Source organism: Canis aureus, chromosome 31 (assembly GCF_053574225.1).
Source record: "Canis aureus isolate CA01 chromosome 31, VMU_Caureus_v.1.0, whole genome shotgun sequence".
Taxonomy (NCBI): Eukaryota; Metazoa; Chordata; class Mammalia; order Carnivora; family Canidae; genus Canis; species Canis aureus.
Genome location: NC_135641.1, coordinates 44961941 through 44980763, shown reverse-complemented (window position 1 = coordinate 44980763; position 18823 = coordinate 44961941). Strand labels below are relative to the sequence as shown.

The window sequence follows — 18823 nt, the reverse complement described above, 5'->3', positions numbered from 1 at the left end:
CATATGCAGAGAGTTTTATTTAAAATACAAAGCCTCGATAAGGCAGATAAGCTCACTCCCTTGCTTTTAGATCAAGATGAAAAATTCAAATGTACGTAAAGGGAGACTGCGAAGAAACAGCAGGAAAATGTAAATGGAAACTATCACCTTCAGCAAGCTAGCATCTTGACCTTTGGACCTAACGCTGCCCTTTCCTGAAGGCCCACGAAGAAACGGAATCATAGTTTTGTTCTGGCTCATTTTCATCCTTAACCGTGAAATATCTGTCACTATTATTATTGCTAAGAATAAGAATTTCTCTGTAAATTTTACCCAGACAAAGAGCCAATCATAGGCTCTTTGCTAAGAATGGGAGAACGACAAAAATGCACTGGGCTTGTAGAAAGAATTTGAAAGCATGATTTAAAACTTTTGGTACACTCTCGGACTGAATAAGAGTGATCTTTCTTAGGAATAGAATATAGGCTAGCCTTATTTTTTCCCCCTAAAACACGTCTTTGGTTACTGAATGATTTTAGGTATTAGGAGATTTTTGGTCATATTCCATGTCAGTATATATTTATGCTCTGGCTTCTCTTCTTTACAAATTCTTTGACAGCAGGAGAGGAAGCTGTGCAGAGCACAGGTGTGCAGGTGGGACAGCCCTGAGGTGCCACCTGGCTGTGCCCTCCTTAGCCTGTGACTTGCTGAAAGTCACTTGATTGTAATAAACTTCGATTGTAATTGATGAAACAGTAAAAACATCTGTACGCATCTCTTAGGTATTTTGGCTCATAAGTACTCGATAAATGATGGCTTTTCCAGGTTTTTTTTTTTTCCCTCTAAGAAATGAGATTTTCTCTCATCATTTTTCTCCTTTTAGGAAAAGAAAAATTACACAGTAACTATTCAATAAATATTTGTTAGAATATGCAGCTGGAAGAGTGAATTAATTAATTATTGAAGAAAGTTTGTTCAATGACATTCATATCAGAAAATTTTCTCCAACTTCTGTCTCTAGATTCAAGCAGAAGACAAAAGAGGAACCATGTTTCAAAGGGCTCTGATTAAATCGCACAGAAGATAAGAGGCAAAGCAAAAGAATGTCAATATATTTAAAAATTTATTATGACGCGTCAAGTATAATTATAGAATTCTTCCTACCGAGATGGATTTCTGATGAAGTTCATACTGGATTCTGAACTCTGCAGCCCATGAGCCGGAGTCCATTCTAACGTTTGCGCCATGACCAGGGAAATAAGCGCCATCTCCAGCTCATTATCAAAAGAAGGTTAATAATTTACTTGTTTGCTTGCTGATCGTATGTGTATGTATGTTTTCATTTTAAAGTAAAGAGGCTACAGGGTTCTGTTTTATATCCTAGGTTTAGAGAGCTTTATAGAACACCTAGGAACTCTGCTGAAGTATCCCAAAGCTAAACATTTGGGTCTAATAAGATTTCGGAGGATGCAAATCTTTGTAAATTAGTTTTCACTATGAAGTGAAGGCTTCAGCTACTGACCACAAATAAAATCTAATCCTATAAAACTCGTGGCCCAGCTGAGAAGTCTGCGATTAAAAATTGGATTCCAGATATAAAGTCCCGCTTCTTTTTCTGGGTCCCACGTATCCTGCGAAACGGCCTGGCGGTGAGGAGTAGTGCATTTGGATGACTTGCTTTTCAGGGAAAAACGAAGAACAGGACTTTCACCTCTGGAATAAGACACTGTCTCGTGTACGTGCCTAATAACTAGAATCTGTTAATTTCTACCAACAAAGGGCATCAAGTGTCTCCAGCATGGAGGGGATGCCACCAGGCACCCGGGGTCATATTAAACAGCTTGCATGGTTGATCTTTCCGTACTTACCTCACCCTGCCGGGTGAATACTGTTAGCATCAACCTTATTTTTTTATTTTTTATTTTTTCATCAACCTTATTTTAAAGAGGAATAGGCTGCCGGCGAACTTGAATATCATGGTGGGGCCATGACCCAGGCAGTCTGACCACCGTCATAGTCCAGAGCCTGGACTTTTGAACCCTAGACTGTCCTGCCCTTCTAGCAAACACCTTTACGTGGAACCCTTGTCAAAGCTCTAGCTGAGCGAGACCTTGAACGGAAGCAGCGTAAGTCTGTGTTTCTTGGTCTGGGGTGTGTTTGTCTCTCAGGTTATATTTCTTAATCTCTTTGGTTGTGTGTCCCTCAGTCTGGGATGTTTATTATTATTATGTTTATTATTATTATTATGTTTCCTCAGAGGTTATGTGAATACGACATACCTCCCTCCGGAGTGAATCACGTTACTCCACTGTTGTGAACACAACATCTTTACTATTACTATAATATTACTAATATTGCAAAGGTTTGTGGCGTGAAATTATTTCCAGTAGAAATAATCGAAAAACACTTATAATTGAAAAGTTCCCATCTACTTCTCTAGCTTAATATAAACTTGAAGACTAAAAAAATAACATAGCTTGGCTCTATTCCTCTGGTTCTCTTGAACATTTCTTATTATTGAACTCTATTTAAATATTATATGCTGTTTTCGTAGTGGTCTATGATATCATAGGGAATTTTTTCGGTGGCATTAAAAACGACAACATCCGCTGTTGAGGTCTTCATTCAGTACCTTGTTCAGAGTCCCTTGTAAAAAATCCTTGTGACGAATTCCTCCAAGAGCTGGGAACTTTCCTAGTGAGTTCATTATCTACTAGATGATGAGAGCATGCAGTTCATCGTGTGGTCCTTTGACCTGGTTTGCCAGGAACTTAAAAGTAAGGTTTGGAATCATTTGTTTTATTTCTCCCCAGTTAAGACTTCATACAATTTTTCTCTTTATTTTTTTCTTTTTTTTTTTTTTCATTTTCTCTTTAGTTCTACTATATATAGTTCTTTTAAAATCTTTTATCATGAGTTAATAGTCTTGGGTTTATTTATATGCTTTTTTCCAAATTGCCCCAAATCCTTTATGGAAATGAAAAGGGTACAAAAGGGGTGAGCAAGAAATATACATAGAAAGCAACATTGTGAGGTATACATTTGTTTTCCCAGTTCACGTAGGTAGAATTTTCATCAGTAAACCATATAATAAAGTAAAATTCCAGTGTATGACTGACTTCTTCTTTTTTGCCTTTTTTTTTTTTTTTTTTGGTTTTGATGTATGGATATCATGGCTGTAAAATAACCTTCTGCAAGCCAGATTTTAAAACGAAACAAAACAAATACTTTTTAGGGTCTATTAAGATTTTGATTGATGTTTGTTTACAACCAGGTAGGTAAGACTGAATGTTTGGACAGAAAAAGCATTAACTAGATATACTAATCCTAAAAATATTCTAAAGTCATGATAAAAGGAAGAGAGATTGAATATTTTGTGTTCTTGAATGGTTGTGAAGACCGTGTCTCATCCTGCTAAATGTTCTCTCTCTTGAGAAGAAGGTATCCACAACCCAGGGAGGTAATCTAGCTTTCTACATGTCTTCCTTAATTAAAATTTGCATTTTCTGACTGAAACTGTGGAAAATATGACATTTTTACTACAGTTATGTGTAGCATAATTGATAAGGGGCAAAGATAAGGGGCAAATGTTTTTGCCTTTATTTATTTATTTTTTGTTTGTTTGTTTTTGCCTTTAAACCAACTTACATTCTGACCTCCTCATGACTCATGACTCAGTTATTACTTTCCAGTTATTTATCTAAAGATAGTGATTTCCCATGTGCTGATCAAACTGAATACGTGTAGATTGTTTGCAAGGAAGTTACAAGTATGCAAAGCAAGTTAATTCCAAAAGGTGCAACAGAAACCAATTCTAAAAGTATTAGGACATTGGGAGATGTTTGAAATAAGTTGGTATTTATCTGTGTCATCAGGGCTTCATGAAACTGACTCATTTCATTAGTAGAAATATCTATCCAGAAAGTCAATAAAGAGTGCTGAGAGCATTTGTGAAATGCCATTGACTTTTACAATTGCAAGAAATCCATCTCCCTAAACATGAATTGTGCTATGTCTGTGTGTCTTCCAATAAACATCTCCCCATCAAATGATTTCAATGTCAGTAAATAGAATGGAACATGAAAATCCTTGTGTCTATTCTTCCTTTCAGAACAAAAGCTCTGACCTTGCCACATTTACAGAAAGTTAATATACCTGAAAAAATTCAATACAGCTCTTTTGGCTAGAAGTGTAGCTTTAGTTTACATTTTGGAAACTACTGCAAAGGTAATTTGACATCTTTATTTTAAAAATTATATTAATAATTGCAGGAACACATGTGAATGAAGTAATCTTTTTCAATCAAATTCTTATGCTTTTATGGAATGCCTATTTTGTCTTTAATGACTTGGAACTATTTCCCTCTTCCTGAAGAGGACATTATGCTTTTGTTAGAGTGTGACACCCCTCCCCCACCAGTTATTTCTTCCTCTCTTAAGTGCCAGAAATGTCCTGAAAAGAGAAAACAAAGCAAAACGATGCCATTTTCTCTGAATATATTGTCTAGAACATTTTTGTCATATGGTTTTTGTTATTATCTTTACTTAGGGCAATATTCTTTTATCTTTATTATGTATTTATTTCTTTCAGTGCATTTGGAAAGTGGAGATATTTTATTCTTTATTGTATGGAGAGGAGCTCCATACAATACAAGTTATGGAACGAAGTACTTAGAATTGTCTCCTATTACCTCCAAGTATAGAAGCAGAATACATGGTGAGATCTTCAGGGGATCATTGGGTCTTTGTAAGAAAAGATTTTAGACTTGACTATCTTGGCTTTTTCAGCCCCTGGGAGAACACAGTAAAGGGAACTCAAATATCAGGCTGGGGTACTGAACACAGTACTCGTCTAGAAGACCTCTTCACAAATCCACGTTTCAGCTAATTCCTGTTTTCTTCACAGATCAGCTTGAAATTCATTTCCACTGGGAATTTTTCTTGGAACGGCTCATCTCTCACCCACAGTAGTATCTCTGTGCTTCAATATCGCATGTGCTTGTCTCTATGACAACACGTGTTAGTCTACATCGTTGTTAGTACCTGCTCGTACCTGTGGCTAGTCTCAAATGGCTTAAGAGTAGGTAGGGATCATCACTTGTTTTTGTATCTCTAGCACCTGGCAGTTCCTGGTAATAACAAAGCTGAATGAAGGAACAATTTTGGACTCTTTCAAGCACATAATTTGGAAAGACATTTGAAAGGAATCTACGTGTAGTGTTTTCACCTTCTTGGTTTCATTGGTGGACCTTCTACAAACTCATACAAAATACGGCGTTACGTGCTATAACATACATGTGCAGTTGCTCTAAAAGACAATTTATTTGATAATCCCTTATTTTTTTAAAGCAAACTTATATATATTTTAGACAGATGGAGAGCTTGTGCGGTTGGGGGGGCAGCAAAAGGGCAGGGAGAGGGAGAGAGAGAACCTCAGGCAGACTCCCTGCTGAGTGTAGAGCCGACATAGGGTGTGGTGGGTGTTCCTGGGGTGGGGGTGGGGAGCAGTGGGGTGGGCATGGGGAGGCGCCCTATCTCAGGACCCTGAGATCACGACCTGAGCTGAAATCAAGAGTTGATGCTTAGGCAACGGAGCCACCCAGGTGCCCCTTGTTAATCCTTTATTGATTATGACTGTATCTCTTAGGATCACAGGAAATACTTTGCAAGTTTATTGCTATTGTTGAAAAGTTCCTGGATGCCAATTTCTACATGCATTTTATTTCTTATAGGGCCAAATATTTGAGTGATAGTAATACTTATTTTTTTTCATTTTTCTGTTTCCACGGAGGTTTTAAATGAGAGCAATACAATTGATTGAGCTGCAATAAAAAAGATAGAAAATGCCAAGTGTTATTGAGGATGTGAAACAAGTGAAACACTCAGGCACTGTTGATAGAAGTGTAAATTGCTATAAAATATTTTGGAAGCCTATTTGCTAGTATCTCTAAAGCTGAGTACACACGTGACCCATGATCTAGCAACACCACTGCTACATGTATGACACATTGAAAGATATCCATATATTCATCAAAATATATACATGAGAGTGTTTATAGCAGCATTATTTGTAATAGCTTTAGATTGGAAATACTCCACCTGCCCTCGACAGTAGAGTGGATGATCGTTGTGTATAAAAACAGTGAAATGCCCACACAACAATTAAAATGGATGAAATGTGGCTACATGCAATGATACTGATGAATCTCACACACACAACAACGATAATGTTGAATGGAAATATTCAGAATCAAAATAGTACATATTATAGGATTCCATTTATATAAGTTGCAAACACGGACAAGGCAAATCTATGATGGTAAAAGGCGGGAAAATTTAGGAATAAGGAGAAGATAGTGATATAAGGGGGACATAAGAGGAGCCTCGAGGGGGTTGCCATTGTTCTGCTTCATAATTTGAGTGGTCGCTACCCAGGTGTGTCCAGTTTGCGAACAGGTTCAGAGTGATGCAGCTATGAGCTGAGCACCTTTCTGTAGGTTTCTTACACCTCACTGAAAACTTAAAAATGAATCAAAATCATGAAATCGGTAGATATTCCAAATGGTTATTTTCTCTCTTAAATAAAAAAAAAATTCATGGCCCAACATTATTTTATGAAACGTGTAAGATTTGGCTATGTTAATGTAGCCAAGCTTTCCTGAACTTTTAGGGTTTTGTTTTTGCCATTCTATTGACTAGCAAATAGGTACATACAAAACCTCTGGGACAGTAGAGTTAAAAACAGGACAACAAGTCCCAAATGGGTCACTTGTGCTAGTAAGCCCCTGTTAATTACAGTCTCAGCTCTCCCAGAAATGAATCTTAAACCAGTGAGTCAGGAATCACCGGGTCAGCACTAGTTAGTGATCTGCCCCATAGACCCCTGCTCCATAGTTCCCTAAAGGAAAGTACTTTTGCAATAACCTGTTTTTTTTTTTTTTTTTTCCTAGAATGACTTTCTTGTTGCTGCTCCCCTCTGCCTATAAAAGTTCATTTTGTATAGTCCTTAGGGATCCTTTTTGTTTGCTAGATTGGATGCTTCCTGATTCAAGAATCATTAAATAAAACCAATTAGATCTTTAACATTTACTCAGCTGAATTTTTTAACAGTAGTGATAAAGTTCCCCTTTCCTGTCACACACACACAAAAGTCAAATAAAAAAAAAAGAGTAGACATGTATCTTATTGTATTATTAGATGATTTCTGGTCTTTTTGATCCATCATTTCTTCAGAAAGTCTTCAAGGCTGCTACACAAGCGGATCTACTGTTTGGGTGATGCTGATAAAATGGCTTAATTTGTAATGACACATGAAAAAAACGTTGAGCTTTGTGTACTTGTAAATTGATTTGTATTTTTTTATAATGTGCATATTATTTATAGCATTTTTTTTAAGAAACAAGAAATTATTCCTAGTTAAATAGAGCAGATACACGTCATTTTTCCTGAAAGTTAAATTTTCTGTGTTCATGTTTTATGGACAAGTAGCAGCTGAGAAAACAATTAAGGTTGTAGAAGACTGACCACCTGTAGAGAAATTTATAACATTTGTACTTATTAGCTACAAAAAGAGAAAAAGGTAATAAATCTGTTACCCGTTTGTTTGTCAGAGTCCAAGGAAAGAAGTGCCTTCATTAGCCTATTTGTCAGGCAGGCGTGAAATGAGGCAGAAAACACTAATATAGAACAATTAGGAGCAATCCAGAATATGAAGTTTTGACGAGGACTTAGGTGGCCTCTAACTATACGAAGGTTTGACAGCAACTTCTGACAAAATAAAAAAGGAAGGTAGGGGAAATTATGAAAGTGGTAATGTAAAAAATGACAATTATAATCTGCAGTTCAGCTTGGCCTTTGAGATGCTCCATTTTGCATGGTTTAAATTTAGAAAGTCATTCAAGCACGGTTAATTGCCTCTGTTACATTGGATAGCCAACAGGTTTGTTCAATGCTTGGTGCACTTTGGGCTTCAGAAGTGAAACAGCGAATTTAGATTTTAGAACTGGTCTGATAGGCAGGAGTCATAAATGCTTCCAAGTATTAAAACACCAGACAATAAAAATCTAACAACATGACCAGGTAAATATTATCAAGGGATGCGAGTTAGAAGTACTTAGCATTAGCAGTTTGTAAATAGAGAGAGAAAAACAAAAATTATGGTTTTAGATTCAGACCTTTACACAAAGTATATATATTAAGTTTTTTTTTTTTTTAAATATCCATTCAATTTAAGTCAAACTATTGGAATTATCATGTCGTTGGCTATTTTTTCCATTACTTGACCCTTGACCTGAAGTCACATGCTCAGTTGTGTTGGTTGGCAGCACAGTGATTTATATATTTGCCTGTGTCAAGGACGCCTTAATGAGGATGCCTAATGTACATTAAATACACTTAACGTACTCAGAAAAATCCCAAGTGGTGGCAATACGGGGATTTCCGAAATTAGTTTTAGGAACATGTGAGCTGAATAGAGACCACTTTCCATTACCTGTGATAATGAGGATTTGGTATAATATAAAAATAAAATTCATGTTGTAGTCTACGATTTCAGCCTCTTTACTAAAACATTTTTACTACAGACACCAGCAAGTGACAGATGTGGTTGACTTATCTTCTTCCTCTTTCGACTCTCTAATGAGCAATTAAATAGCCTGAAGCAGAACAATCAAAAGGTCTGGAAAATCCACACACCAGGTAATCAGTTTTTGAAAAATTGGGAGTTAATAGTACTTAGCTCTGTTGTTCGTCAAGAATTCCCCAAGCATCTTCCTCAGAATGACTCTGAAAAAAGGGGACACCTAATAATAGCGTAGTTTTCAGTATTGGTATCATCAGCCCGGCCTATAATTTGCCTGAAGCTTTTCAAATACTGTTCTAAATGAAGGTGTGAGGAAGGCACGCAGTTGTGTGCGGTGCTGTTTGAGAGGGAGGACCTGGTGAAGTTCCGATGTCCTAAGCCCACTTACCTGTGCAAGTGCTGCAGCTCTAGGTGCGTGGCTATTAACGGGTCTTTCTTCGGGTAGCAATCCTCTTTAGAGTTTCGTTCCTTCCTCTCACCCCTCCTTCTTTCTCTTCTTCCCTCCCTTCCACTTTTCCTTCACTCTCTCCTTTCCTCAACACACATTCACTGAGCGCTTGCTACGGATTATACACTGCTGCTTTGGGGCTTACGAGGTTGAGTGAAGACAAAAATTGTGGCCTAGTACTGAGTAAGTACCTTCTGGGATGGAAATAGAAGTGTGTGGTCGCAAAGTAGTAGGGCTAGTTCAGAGACAGATGTTTGGGATATTCGGAGGAGAATCTGGGAAATGCAAGTTGGGGGTGGGGCTGGAAGATCATTCCAGGCAAAGAAGAGCAAGAACAAGAGCAGAGTCTTGAGAAATTGCAGGGCCTCTGAGAGAGGCAACAGACTGATGTCTGGGGTGGAAAGTGCAAAATAAGAGTGTGGTAAAGAATGAGGTGGGATAATGAGGTGAGAGGCTCGTAATTCATGTTAATGAAATTCGGATTTTCTTATAGATTTCAGAGACTCCCTGAAGGTTTGTAAGCAGGCTAAGAATATGATTTAAGTGGGGTAAGAATCTTTGCATTTTAGAGTCGCACTCTGACAGTGTTGTGGAGACCATAGCCAAGACGAGAATGATGGCTGGAGTATTGTTCAGTTAACAAAGAAATATGTATCCAAGGAAAATCAGGACAAGTAAAAAAGAGGAAAAAATCTGGATTCTTCTCAAAGCGCAGGGCTTTCTAAGCCTTCCTCTAAGACTTCTAGTTGAAGACTTTGTAAGCTAGAAGCAGTTGTAGGTAATTTATTTTTATTTTATTTTTATTTTTTTTAGAGAGAGAGAGAAAGAGAATTCAAGCTAAACTTAATATCTGAGAAAAAGATAGCAGAATCCACCATGGCTCATCATGATGTAGACTCTGTGGTCCAATGTTCTAGATCTAGATCCGCTGAGGCAGGAGTATCCCCTAAAGATTGGCACGTTCTTCACAAGAAAAAAAAAAGCATGAAATCTATTTGTTGGAAATCTAATTATTCATAAATAAAATAATATTTTATTATTTTTAAAAAATTAATTATTTTAGAGCAGTTTTAGAAATGCAAAACCACACGTGAGGATAGTATAGGAAGTTTATTAACGGAAGTCCGTACTTCATTCAGATTTCCTCAAATGTTCTTTTCCTGTCCCAAGATCCTCCCTACGGTACCCCACTGCATGTAGTTGTCAGGAATCTTTAGCCCACCCGGGCTATGATGGTTATTCAGAATTCCCTTCATTTTATTTTGATGACCTTGGAAGTTTGAGGGATAGTATTGGTAATGTCTTTTGTAGAATGCCCCATGGTTGGGATTTGTCTGCCATTTTTCTGATAAATATTGACATCGTTAGACTAAGGATATATGTTTTCCTGAGGAAACCACAGCTGTAAAGTGTCATTCCCATCATATTTCATCGATATGGCTAATCATTGTTGATGTTAACCTCGGTCACCTGGCTTGCAGTATCGTCTTGTAGGGTTTTCTACGGTAAAGTAACTTACATACTCTACTGCATGGTATGCTGTGCCACTTTCTTTGGGAGAAAGCTACTATGTGCAACAGCCCACAGTTAAAGGGTAAGGAATTACGTTCCACCTCCTTGAGGATGGAGTATCTGTATATACAACACTTGGAATTCTTCTGCACAGGAGATTGTTTTATTGGTTTACATCAGTAAGAACTCATGGATAGTATTTTATATTTGGGGTTATAATTTAATACTACTTTGTTATTATTTTTTTTTTGCTCAAGCTGTTCCACCTTTGGCTCTTGGGAACGCTTTCAGTTGGTTCCTATATCCCTTTGACATCACCCCCTCACCCCGTTGTTGTGCTTTTGTTTCTTTGCGCACTTTCTCACTTTCTGGCACTGCAAGCTGCTTTAGACTCATCTTGTGTAATTTTTGCCCTCATCCTAGAAACAGCCATTTCTCTAAGGAGCCTCGGTTTCTTTTCTTCGAGGATGAAATTAGAAACCAAGATTTGAGGGATAGGTCTGTTCTTTGCTGTTGGGATCTTCCTGCTCCTAGGCCCTTTCAGTTAGCAGAACAAGGAGATGGATGCATGTATACTAATATTAGCACCCATGTCTAGAAATATTTCTGTATGTAACCATCCTTATATTTAGCTAAACATTAGTTTATGCTGATGTCCCCGACTCTGATTCATTACCATATGGGTCATTCCAGCCTCTTCCCCTTGCTTATCTGTAAACTCCCACCTCATGATCCGCCAGGCTCTCACCATCCACCGTTTACATAAATGTACAAGCTCAGTATAATTGTCTAGTCATTTTGGAATTGTCAACCTGTATCACCGTAGGAAGTAACTTTACCAACTTGAGTAAAATGCTACCCACAATTCCCTTTGGCTTTATTCTTACTAATATTATATAGGTCAGTACTTTACTCCTCCACTTTCTTCAGTGAGGTTGGTTCCATCTTGTCCCTGTCTTCCTAAATGAATTTTTAAAAGCTTTGCATACATTAAGGTTGACTCTTTGTGGTGTAAAGCTCTGTGGGTTTGGACAAATGCTTAATGTCTTATATTGAACATTATAGTATTATACACGTAATTATGCCACTCTAGGAAAAACCGTGTACTTCATCTATTCAAATCACCCTGCTGCCACCAAACACCTGGCAGAAATTGATGTGTTTACTGTCTCTAGAGTTTTGCTTTTTCCTGAATGTCCTAAAATTTAAACCATAAGGTATATGGGGTTTTTAATACCAACTTGTCTCACTTAGCAATATGAGCTGAAGATTTACCTATGTCTTTTTATGAATTGATAGCTTATTTCTTTTTATTGCTGAGTAATTTTAATTTTATGGATACACTACAGTTTTTCCATTCACCTATTAAAGGACATCTTGGTTGCTTTCAGTTTTTGGTGATTTTTAATAGATATGCTGTTATCTTTCACTTGTAGATTTTTGTGTGGACATAAGATTTCAAATCAGGTGGGTAAATTACTGAGCCATGTGGTTGCTAGCTCATATGGTAAGACTATATTGAGTTTATTTTTTTTTTTAAGATTTTATTTATTTATCCATGAGATTTCCAGAGAGAGAGGAAGAGACACAGGCAGAGGGAGAAGCAGGCTTCATGCAGGGAACCCGATGTGGGACTTGATCTCGGGACCCCGGGGTCATGCCCTGGGCTGAAGGCAGATGCTCAACCACTGAGCCACCCAGGCATCCCTATCTTGAGTTTTATAAGAAATTACCAAACCATTTTCCAAAGCAGCTACAACATTTTGCATTTCTACCAGCAATGAATTAGGGTTCCGATTACTCTTCATCCTTGCTAGAGCAATTGGGACTATCAATCATCAGATTTTAGTCACTCTAGTAGTTTTATAATAATATCTCATTTTATTTTAACTTACTGTGCTCAAGTGAAAAGTTAGGCTATGCTTATTTGCTATATGTGTATCTTCTTTGGTTGGGTCTTTATTCAGATCTTTTGCCTATTTTTAAAAATTGGGTTGTTTTCTTTTTTTCCTCCAACTTTTTATTTAAATTTCAATTAGTTAAACTGTAATATTAATTTCAGGTGTAGAATTTGTGATTTGTCACTTACATACAGCATGTGGTGCTCATCATAGATGGCCTCCTTACTACCCATCACCTGTTTAACTCATTACCCAGCCCACCCCCCACCTCCCTTCTGGTAACCATCAGTTTGCTCTGTATAAGTAAGTCTGTTTCCTGATTTGCCCTTCTCTCTGTTTCTTTTGTTGTTTGTTTTTTTATTGTTAAGAATTCTTTGTAGATTTTAAATATAAGCCTTATATCATAGATAAGTTTTGGAAATAATTTCTCCATGTCGTGGCTTCTTTCATTCTCTTGACAATACCTTTCACAGAGATGTTTTTGATTTTAATAAACTCCAAATTACCAGTATTTCCTTCCATGGATCATGCTAATGGCGTTTTATTTAATATATCATTACCAAAGTCAAGGTAGGTCATGCAGTTTTTTTCTGTTATGTTTTATTCAATGAATTTTATAGCTTTGAATTTTACATTACGGTGTGTGATCCATTTTGGGTTAATTTTTGTGAAAAGTATAAGGTCTGTGTCTGGATTTATTTCTGTGCGTGAATATTCAGTTGTTCCACCACCATTTCTTTTTTTTCTTTTCTTTTCTTTTTTTTTTTAAGATGACCCTTTCTCTGTTGAATTGTTTTACTCCTTTGTAAAACATCAGCTGACTATATTTGTGTGGGCCTATTTCTGGGCTTTCTATTCTGCTCCATTGAACTATGTGTCTGTTCTTTTGCTAATATCACACTGTCTTGATTACCTTAGCCTTTGTAAACCTTGGAATTTGATGTGTGAGTTGTCTGGGCTTGTTTTTCTTCATGATTGCATTGGCTATTCAAGGTATTTTGCTTTTCTAAATAAACTTTAGAATCACTTTGTTGGTTTCCACAAAATAGACTGCTGGGTTTTCTTTGGGAAGCGGGGGTTACCAATTATCTATTTTTTTTAAATTCCAGTATAACTAACATATAGTGTTATATTAGTTTCAGATGTACAGTAGTAATTCAACAGTTTTATATATTACTTGCTGGGTTTTTGATTGGGATTGCACTGAAATGTATAGATCAAGTTGGGATGGATTGACATCTTTATAATATTGGCTCTTCTAATCCATAAACATGGAATATCTTTCCGCTATTTATATCTTCTTGAATTGTTTTCAGTAGCATTTTGTAGTTTTGCACATATAGTTCTTATAATATTTTGTTAGATTTACGCCTAACTTTATCTTTTTTTGGTGTTATTGTAAATGATCATTTTTTTAAATTTCAAATTTCAAATTCTAAATATTCATTGCTGATTGTGGTTAGACAAAATAATGGCTCCCCAAAGATACCTGAAGATGCCCTAATCTTCAGATCTGTGAATATTTAACCTTGTACTACAAAATAGACTTTGAAGATGTGATTAAGAATCTTGAGATGGGGAGATTTTCCTAAATTATGTGGATGGGTCCAATGTAATCATTAAGATCCTTTGACTCATGCGTTATTTAGGAATATGTTGCTTAATTTCTGTGCATTTTGGGATTTTCTAGCTATTTATTTGTTGCTTCCAACTTAATTCCACTGTGGTTTGAGAAAAGACATTGTATGGTTTCTTTTCCTTTAAATTTGTTATGTTTTATGGCCCGGAATGTGGTTTATCTTGGTGAATGTTCCATTTGAGTTTGAGAGGAATGTGTATTCTGGTGTTGTTTGGTGAAATAGTCTATAGATGTTCATAATATACAGTTGATTGATGATGTTGTTGAATTCAGCTATGTCCTTACTGATTTTCTGCCTGCTGGATCTATTTCTGATAGAGAGAGGAGTGTTGACGTCTCTAACTATGATAGTGGCTTTATCTATTTCTCCTTGAAGTTCTATCAGTTTTTGCCACATGTAGTTTGATGCTCTATTGTTAGGTGTAAACATGGTAAGGATTGTTACGTCTTCTTACAGAATTAACCGTTTTATCATTATATAATGCCCCTGTTATCCTTAATAAATTTCCTTGCTTGTTTGAAAAGAAGCAAAGAAGTTTGTTCTGTCTGAAACAAATATACCTACTCTTGTTTTCTTTTCATTGGTATTAGCATGGTTTATGTTTCTCCATCCATTTATTTTATTTTTATTTTTTTAAGATTTTATTTATTTATTTATTTGAGAGAGAGAGAGAGAGGCAGAGACACAGGCAGAGGGAGACACAGGCTCCATGCCAGGAGCCCGACATGGACTCGATCCCAGGACCCCAGGATCACACCCTGGGCCAAAGGCAGATGCTTAACCACTGAGCCACCCAGGCATCCCTACATCCATTTATTTTAATAATATATATGTGGTTTCATATTTAAAGTGAGTTTCTTGCAGATAATATATAGTTGAGTCTTGTTTTCTTGTTTTTTTTTTTTTTTTGAATCTTGTTTTCTGATCTACTCTGATGATCTGTGTCTTTTAACTGCTCTAACTAGAAATCTCTGTCCAAGAAGTCCAAACTAAAGTGTGCTTTGGGTGAGGGTGAAGAGCATTTCAAACCAGAATTTCAGGATTTTTGTACCAAGAAATCAGGGGTTAAGATCCAGGGGTTCTGTGAATTTGGGGGGAAGGGTACACAAATATATATTTATTTTTACTAATTGCAAACTGAAATTTAGCAGTTTTTTTCAATTATAAACATAAGCAACAAACTACAACGAAACTGGCAGTCCCTGGGGCATTGGTACCAATGAACTCATACATTTGTTTCTAAGATCTTATTTATTTATTTATGAGAGATGGCGGGCGGGGGGGGGGACGGGGAGAGGCAGAGACCCAGGCAGAGGGAGAAGCAGGCTCCTCAAGGGGAGCCTAAAGTAGGACTCAATCCTGGGACTCCAGGACCATGCCCTGAGCTGAAGGCAGATGCTCAACTGCTGAGCCACCCAGGTGTCCCGAACTCACATATATTTTTATATCACATTTGCAGTTTTTGCCATTAATCACAATATCATTTTTGTTCAACATTGAAAAGTTCACTAGTTGGTAGACTTACCACTTGGTCTTACTATTTATTGCACCAGTGAAGAAGCACATATGTAACTGTATCACAAATTGGTTTTGAAATGATTTTTTACTAACCATATTTAGATATAATTGGTTTCCTTTTTGATTTTATCTATTTTTATCTTATAAAATTATTCTGAGGAGGTATGGCAGGCAGAAAAATGACCTCAAAGATGTCCACATCCTAATACTTAATGAATTTGTTATATAACTTGACAAAAGGGACTTTGTAGATATGTTAAGGTTAAGGACATTTAAGTCAGGAGATTATTCCAGATTGTTCAAATAGGTTTCATTTAATAATTAAGTTCCTGAAAGTGGAAGAGAAAGGAAGAATATTGGCTCAGAGACATGAGACATGAGGACTGGAACTACAGTTACTGGCATTGAAAATGGAGGAAAGCAACCATAAGTCAAAGAATATAGTGGGAAAGACTCTTAGCTACAGACAACAGGAAAATGGGGATCTTTATCATCACACAACTGCAAAGAACTGAATATCAGCCTGTAATCTAAACAAGTAGGAAACAAATTATCTCCTAGAACCTTCAGAAATGGATGCAGCCTGCCCACATTTTGATTTTAGTCTGGTGAGACACATATTGGACTTGTGACCTACAGAATTGTAATAAAATACATATTGGTTCAAGCCATTAAATTATTTACAACAGCATTAGGAGACTAATACAGAAGGGATCCCCATGCTCCGTCAACATTTCAGTGGTGTTCCTTATACAAAAACAGGTTAAAAACTATTCTGGAGTTTAACTCAACACCACAGTCCTAAAATCTTTGAAAAGGTAAAAATTAGGCCATGAAATAACTGATGGGCATTAAGACCTCTCAGGTGTTGGTGCTGCAAGTGATTCCATCTACACTAAGAAAGGTAAAACTACTGTACTAACCTCCCTTCTCCTTTCCAGTTTGGTTCCTTTGTTTTCAAACTGCAGGTCCATGGCTGATTATGACAATTTAGCTTTTCTCTTAGATATTATGCTGTATATGTAAACTCAGGCATCTAATCTAAGAATAGCTTTTAAAGAATTGATTGCCCCAAGCAATCAAATTGAATATAAACTTATATCATTGAAGAATGCATACGAGTGGGAAGATTGTGCCAGCAAAATCTAATGAGGAAAATGATGTATTAGAAATACAGAAGAGTAATGGCTTGTTCTGAGTATGCTTCTCAGGTTGGAATAAATTACATTTTGTTATAATCTCAATATCCCTTGGAAAGAGTAACTATGAAAATGTATATTGATTCTAAAGCAGCATTACTGTGTATTCTTTATGAGAACGCATTTTTTAAAGCAATAATCAGAAGACCATGAAACTCTTTAAACACCCATTAGAATTAGGGAGGGGTAGAGATCTAAATTATAAGGCTGTTGGAATATTGCAGTATTCCTACCAGACAGTAGAAAGTCCGTAGGCAGTTATGTGAGGATACAATTCTAGAATTTTTCTTTAAATATACTTTTTAATTAGCCTGACTTTAGCACCTTTCTTATAGTTGGCCAAAATTTCCTATATCTTTTATTCATTGCTTTTTGTTCCCAAGATTGCTCAACTTAGCTCTTAAAAGAAAACAATATTTGGGGGTGACTGGGTGACGGGCACTGAGGGGGACACTTGATGGGATGAGCACTGGGTGTTATTCTATAAGTTGGCAAATTGAACACCAATAAAAAAATAAATTAAAAAAAAAAGAAAACAATATTGTCTTTCTACGAATTTTTCCTGAAATTGCCAAGTTTAGGTGAGCGAGGATGGCATTGCCGTTAAAAGTGACAGCTTGTTGTCTTTCAATCAGCTCTCCTCTCAAGGTAAAATTCCACTCATTCTACATAACCCGGGTAAAGACCTACTTCCTTGAGACATGGTACTGCGTCACCCCTCTGTAGTTTGCTTCTGTCCCTGAAAATCTCCCAAGAGTTTGGCATCTGTTGTTGTTAACTTGGGTCTCAAGCACTGATTCACTCAGCCATCATTCATTCAGCATGGTTTGAATATCTGCCATGTGCCAGTCCAGGTGCCAGGCTCTGCAGATACGATGGTGAATGGGACCCTGATTACAGCCTCAATGTAACAGGGAAACGTGTGTGAAAATAGATAATTACGGTACACTATGGGGGCATTGTTGTAGAGCTTGGAAGTTTCTATTACATATTGACAATGAGAGAATTACACTGTTGTGTTCTTTCTTTAGCTATTATTTAAGCCCCTATACGTGTTGTCTCTCCGTATTTATTGCACTGATGTACACATAATGCCTATTCTTAATTAAGTCTTCTTGATAAAACCTGGTTTCTCTTCCTTTATCTTCTCTTATTCTTGTAGCTCCTCACTGTGCACAGGGAGACGGCATTTCTTCTTGGTTAGTCCAGTACTATTATTCTGAGTCCGTAGAGGGTGGTGGTTAACAGTACAGATTCCGGAGTCACATTACCTGCATTGAATCTTGACCTGGTTCCTGGATAGCCTTTGAACACCAGGTGAAACATTCAGCCCCACATTTCCTCATCTGCAAAATGGGGATGCTAAGAGCCCTCACCCTCACGAGCTTACGAGACAGCGTGTGAAGTGGCTGGCACACAATCAGTACCACGTGGACCACGGCGTTATTGGTTGACCACGGGACAGAGGCAGGCCCTCCAGCTGATAATATAAGGACAAAGATAAAAGCTATGAATAATTGGTTGATTTTCATTTTTCATTGTCCACGCCTGTCGGGGCCCCTGCAGCATAGAGAGGGGTTCCTTAGTAAGGATCAAAGTGGAAGGTCGTGGAAGGATGAGCTTCAGACCTGTAATACATGGGAGCCTGGGGGCAGGGTCTGAGCTGCCAGGGAGTGTGCCTCTCGCTCATCCCAGAAGAATCCCTAGGCTTTGACTTTACAAGAGAACAGGTAACGGTTTCTACTATCTGGAAAGGTCAATCGATCTAAGCAGTAGAATTGAGATTTGGTTTATGGACTTGAAAGCCTGGTTTTTTGTTTTTCTTTTTTAACTTTATAACCAGAGTGTTCCCGATGGGACCAGGATCCAGTCAGCACACAGAATAGTGACGACACAGTAAATACATGGTCAACTGGTCTTAGCGAGAATTGGTAAGAGAGGACTTGTGAACATGGAGCGTGGGGTGTCCTGTGTTATCTAGGGCGGCGAGGGTGGGGGAACAAGGATTATATGTCTTCCCACATGCTTAGTCATACCACAAGCATT

General features: G+C 37.3%; 1 long non-coding RNA gene across 1 annotated transcript in view; it reads left to right on the top strand.

Annotated features, from left to right (window-relative positions):
* Positions 1–1152: 1152 nt before the first annotated feature.
* The window catches only part of LOC144302268 (uncharacterized), a 37172-nt gene continuing 19501 nt past the window's right edge, over positions 1153–18823 (top strand). Inside the window, exons 1-2 of the long non-coding RNA XR_013369105.1 lie at positions 1153–1270; positions 8561–8675. This is a non-coding gene — a long non-coding RNA (uncharacterized LOC144302268). The remainder of the gene's footprint in view (positions 1271–8560; positions 8676–18823) is intronic.